The sequence below is a fragment of the Fukomys damarensis genome, unplaced genomic scaffold, assembly GCF_012274545.1.
Source record: "Fukomys damarensis isolate Sample0158 unplaced genomic scaffold, DMR_v1.0_HiC HiC_scaffold_16, whole genome shotgun sequence".
Classification (NCBI taxonomy): Eukaryota; Metazoa; Chordata; class Mammalia; order Rodentia; family Bathyergidae; genus Fukomys; species Fukomys damarensis.
In genome coordinates this window covers 135,870,000-135,875,833 of record NW_022900928.1, presented here as the reverse complement: position 1 = coordinate 135,875,833, position 5,834 = coordinate 135,870,000, and the positions used below count along the sequence as shown (strand labels likewise).

General features: G+C 42.2%; 1 protein-coding gene across 4 annotated transcripts in view; it reads right to left on the bottom strand.

Annotated features, from left to right (window-relative positions):
- Farp2 (FERM, ARH/RhoGEF and pleckstrin domain protein 2) overlaps positions 1-607 on the bottom strand; it is a 102,722-nt gene extending 102,115 nt beyond the window's left edge. For all 4 annotated transcript variants that reach the window (XM_010606655.3, XM_010606657.3, XM_010606658.3 and 1 more), the window contains exon 1: positions 532-607. The gene's annotated coding sequence lies outside the window, so the exon portion shown is untranslated. The remainder of the gene's footprint in view (positions 1-531) is intronic.
- Positions 608-5,834: the final 5,227 nt, after the last annotated feature.

Here is a 5,834-nt window from a genome sequence, read left to right as displayed (position 1 = left end):
AAAAAAAAAAAAAAAAAAAAAAAAAAAAGCAACTGCCATAGGAATGACTGGAGGTGGGGAGAAGAGGGGGAAACAATGGTGGCTTTCCTGCATTTTTCCCTGGAGCCCAAAATAGACGGCTTCCCTGCAACTCTCCCTGTTTGTACCTGGTGTCCACCTCTAGGCTTGGGCATCCTGATTCAAGACCAAGGAGTGCTGGAGGGAAAACAAAAAGCTAACAGTTGGTGTACTGGTGCTTCCAACTCTGGACTCTGTTCCCCTTTGCCTGCTGCCCTTTCCTCAGCAGAGTCCACCACAGCCGCTCTCAACACATGTGCAAGAGTCACACCCAGTCAAAGAAAGCGCAGGGTGAAGTATCTTACTCCACTTCCTGGACCAAGCTCCACATCCATGCATTTTACAACATGTTCATGTTTATGGTGGTTAGCTCTGGGAGAGGGGAGAGGGCTAATTTTTATTTTCTTATTTCCAATTTTCTGTACTTTTCAAAGTACTTTTCTGTACTTTTGCCTTCAGTGATGAGTGTGTTACCTTTGAAGTCTGACAGTTTCCTGAAGTTGCCTGTAGTACTGCTGGTTTCCAGTCCTAACTGAGAACAGCTCTCCAGGTCACTCACGCCCCTGCTCACCTCCCAGAGAAAGCAAACTACTTGTTCTCCTCGAAGTGCTGTATGTGCTCTTCTTTCTAAAACATTTCTATTACAAAAAAAAAAAAGTAACATTCTCTGGGACTGATTTCTTATTCAGATATTGGGCTTCTTCCCCAATTTTCTTTTATTAACTACTACTGAAGAAAGGAGAATTGTAATCATAAAGGGATAAAAGATTTAGTAAAGCCTCATAATTTAAACAATTTCTAAAATTCTTTCTCTCTTCCTAAACACATGCCCACTAGCCGCTGAAGCCCTCATGGGAATCTGGCATCAAGTGTATGGCCAGGAAACTGCACCCACAACACAGCTTGAGTGTAAAGCTAGTGTGGTTCATGAAGCTAGTGTTTCTGAGCCTCTCATACAGAAGTCTTTCATGTTCCCGAAAAAGAGCCCTAAGCAAAGTGTCTGTATGGTCATCTACTTCTGTAAAATTAAGCAAAAAATATTCTGATTGCAATAAATTAGGACAGCTGCTTCTTTCCACTGTGTGCAATTTTGCCTTGTCTCTCTCAGACCCTGTGTGCCAGGGAGATTGGCAGCATTTCTGGGATCTGGCTAAGGGATACCTAGGCAGGAGTCTATTTTTGTTCTCCACACACCTAAGTGATTACAGCCATCTGAGCCAGGTGAGGCTCCTTGGATAGAACCACAACACCGAGTGTCCCCAGGACTTTGTGCCACAGGTGCAGGTTCAGGGATCTGGAGGCAAAGCAAGAGGGTTGATAGCACCTGGCACAGGAAATGCCCAGGGAGTGGAAAAGAAGGTTGAAATGTAAGCAGCCAATCACTCATTTAGGAAATCTACCACTAGATATGTTAAACTGCAGTCAGAGAGGTCAGTTCTCCATAGTCAAATCAGAAATCCATGTCTGTCAGGAGAGAAAGTCATCATACTGCAGTACAATTAAAAATATGCCTCAGATGTATTTTCTTCCCTGAATAGAACTGTGCTCAATTTGGCAGCACATATAATAAAACTGGAATTGTTCAAAATGGAATTAATCAGAACTAGGGGAAGGGGACCATAAGATAGAGGGAAGAGGGAAGGAAGAGAGGGAAGTAGGAGTATAAAGAATTATGACATGTTACATACATGTACCAACTTCCCACAATGAATGTAATCATTACGTACTGCAAACACGAACAGGTTCTAATAATAAAACTTGAAAAAACAAAACTAAAAATGAAAAAATTGCTTTTCTAGGACACAAATCTGAGCAATACTAGAAATAGCAAGTATGTCTGTATATGAAATCTTATGTTATACACAACTTTGAGGAGGGGTACCAGGGGTTGAACTCAGAACTTTGAACTTTCTGGATAGGCACGGCACCATTGAGCTACATCTCCGGCCCATATATACATCTTAGTAAAAATTCAGCAACTATGATAGAGAAATCAATAAACTCTATTCTCTATCATATAAAAAGGTGATTAAAAATACACAACTAAGAAAAAAGTATTATAGAAGTATGTTACGTAATTAGAGAAGTATGTCAAGTAACTAGTAAATGTATTATTTTTCTCAATTTAGTTATATTTGCATTATTGGTCATTTTTTCACATCTGTACTTGAGTAAGGGGGGGCTACAGCCAAGCACACCCAGCTATGTATTCTTTTCCTTAAAGAGTCTCCATTCCCCCAAAACTGTACCGTATATGGTTTAGTCCCTATAATAAGGTACAATTAATGCACTCAAACATCTGAACATCTATTCTGAATTAAGGAAGTCTAAAACACTTAGGGACACAGGAGTTTATACAAGAGAAAATTCCTCCTGGCATGGTGGGCCAAACAAAGAGGACAATATGTTAAATAGTGTGGTCAGTTCCCTGGATGAAGTAAAATGAGGATGACAGAAAGGAACCTGGCAGGTGGAGGGGAAGAGAATGGCCTCACCAAAAAGACTGCAGTCAAGCCCTCTGAATGTCCTGGTACTTGTGACCACCACTACTAGGAGGCCCATGCCAAGCCTTTTGCTTACACTGTCTCAATTCCTGCTCACAACGCTTTGCGCAGTTGGCATCATGCCCACCCTACAGATTGGGAACTCAGGTCCAAAAAGGTTGGTGGTTATTCAGCTTGCAGGTGGCCTCAACCCCACCCTGATTCCATGGCATGCACAGGGCACACTGAGAGAGAAGTTAGCCCAGAAAATGAGATGACTTAAGAAGCAACTAATGCCATCTGCCCACTGAAGACACAGAAGAAAGGACCACTGCTAGCCTGTCTTGCAGCAGCCTCCCAAGCACAACAGTGGACCTGGGCCTGGGCCTCACAGGAGGCAGGAAACAAGAAGGACAAGGGGCACAGTACAGGAAAGGTTAAGTGTGGCAGGAAAGCTAAGTGTGGTCTCAAGATAGCTGAAGAGAGGCAGCCTGCAGCTAGGCTCTGAGGGACCCAGTAGGCTACTGGATAGAACCAAACCCACGGAGGTTTGCAACTGGGCTGTGACATGACCAAACATTCTGGGAAGCAATCAGGAAGACAGGCTGAGGAGCAAAGATAAAATGAAATAAGATGCACCACTGTATCCTACAGCACTATAGTATCTTTCTGCTTTTGAATTTATTTTATTTTTGTATTAGGGACTGAACCCAGGGCACTGCACTGAGCTACATTTCCAGCCTTTTTATTTTTTTTTAATCTTCGTTTTGAGACAGGGTCTCCCTAAGTCAGCTGGGTTTAAACTTGTGATCCTTCTGCCTCAGGCCCTCACACATGCCTGGCTGCTTCTGAATTTCAAAATGGCAATAAACTAACAGTAGTAGAAGCACCTGCATTACTATAACTTCCCTCTTGATCCTGTTCACATCCTCATGTATTTTTTACAATACCATAGTTGCACATCTTTTAGGTTAAGGCATATTTTAAAGCATATGGATCAAAATGGTTAAATTTTGATTGGAAGGAAGAACAGGAATGGGATAGCCACGATCCATGTATACCTTATGGACATAATAAGGTTTGCCATCACATTGTTTCCAAAAATGGAATTCCAAAATCAAAATCTTTATCACACACTGCTAGCTGCTCTCCAAAAACACCAAAGTTACCACCAACGTGAACACTCCCCCAGGAAACATCAGACATTTGACTTTATCGTACTAAGCTCCATGGGACCCTCAACTTTTCAACTTCCATTGCCAAGATAAAGCCAAACCCCAACACTGACAAATATACTACCGTAAAATGACTACATATCCCCATCTCAGAGAACAGGACCACAGTCACAACTTTACAGTGGGGTTCTGTCTCTATCTCTAACACTAAAGCTCACAGTAACTGAGTAAAAGGGGAAGCTGGCAAGCTAACAGGTAGGTGGGTGATGGAAAAACATAAAAGAACTGAAAGAGTAAGTAGCAATAAAAGAAACCTGTTACTGTCTGAATACAGATGATACGCTGATGTGACTGAAGCAGAAGTGTTTGCAAAGAAAGGAGGAAAATGAATTCCTTGGGGCTGGAGATTTCACCAGGATACATGGAATCATCTATACAATAATTTTGTTTTGGTAATGCAGCACTCATCTTTCCCACCAAGCATGACAGCTCTGCTTAATCAATGCCTCATTCACTTTCAATTGACTTTAAAAAAAATTTTTAAAGCCGTACAAAAGACTAAACCTATGGAGCACTGAGCTGCGTCCTTATCTGTTTTCATTTTTTTATTCTGAATTTTAAGAATCTGGCTAAATTCCCAGGCTGGTCACACACTTGCATTTTTCCTGTATCAGTCAACTGTTTTTGTAAACAGGGATGGGTTTTCAGAATCTGCTCAGATTACTTGGTCTACCTGACAATAGTCATTACCATTTATTAGGAACTGTTTACTGGGAATATTGTTAATACTCCCAAACCAGGGCTGAGGATCTAACTCAATGCCTCATACGGGCAAGGCAAGTGATCTAGCACTTAACTGCCTCAACAGCTTTTTAAAAATGATCCTTTGTTGGGCTGGGGATTTAGCTTAGTGGCACCGCGCCTTCCTCTCAAGTGCAAGGTCCTGAGCTCGATGCCCAGTACCAAAAAAAAAAAAAAAAAAAAAAAAAAAAAAAGTTTTCACAACAACCCTAAGAGGTAAGTACAATTTAAACCCATTTTGTAGATAAGGGATCAAAGGCAGGTATAAAACAATATAACTTAGCCAGACGTGGTGGCGCATGCCGGTAATCCCAACACTCGGGAGGCTGAGGCAGGAGGATCGGTGTGAATTCACGATCCTTCTGGTCTACACAGTGAGTTCCAGGTCAGTCTGAATTACATAGTGAGACCCTCTCTCAAAAAACAAAAAACAAACAAACAAAAACCATATATCAACTTCCTCCTTAGGAATTAGTTAAGTAGGAACAGGAAAGTCTACTAAGGACTGACAGCAGTTCTGCCAGCAAGAGCAGGAAGCCCGCAGTTCAGAAAAGTGCACCATCAGCACCTAGTTCATGAGCAGCCTCTGCGTAATAACCATGTGCACAAAGCAAGGACAGAGAAGCAGGGGTTGTGAATGGCTTTGCAAATACCCAAAGGTGTCACCCTAAACCGGCAAGTCAACTTCTATGAGCCGCCCTTTCCTGCAATTTAAAATGATCCGGGTAACCAGCGCATGTCCACTTTGAAGACTTTAGAACCAGCAGGCATGATGCAGCCCTCCACAAATGTCTTCCGCTGTCCGGGCACTCCCAAGAGTTATTTGGCTCACAGGTACAGTTTCGCCATGCCTTCCTACCTCAAATATACCCTCCTCCCATTTTTCAATAGCTGTCTACAACCTGGTTATCAAATATTTCCACAAGGAAAACCAAAATAAATTTAGAAAAATCTCCCTTTAAAGATTTGGGCCTGTGGATTTTAACTTTCTATTCTTTCTCAAAACTATGTATTGAGATTATGTCCTTCGATGATTTTTGCTGTTTTTCACAGCCATTACTGGACCTGAAAGATGTCGGTGGTTGCTGCCACCTGTGTAAATGGAAAAATACTCAGAATCCAGGTTGTGTAATGTACTGGGGTGCGGTCCAGGCCCCACTTTCAGCGGTTTTCCCTTAGTAGGCTTTCCACTGGCTTGGGATGATTTCTAGACCTTTGTCCAGTAAGAACATCAACAGCTAACTAGATTCCCACCTTGAAGATAAAACTTGAGACGCGCACACAAGGCGCGCCTCAGCATTTGCCTTTCTGGACTTCC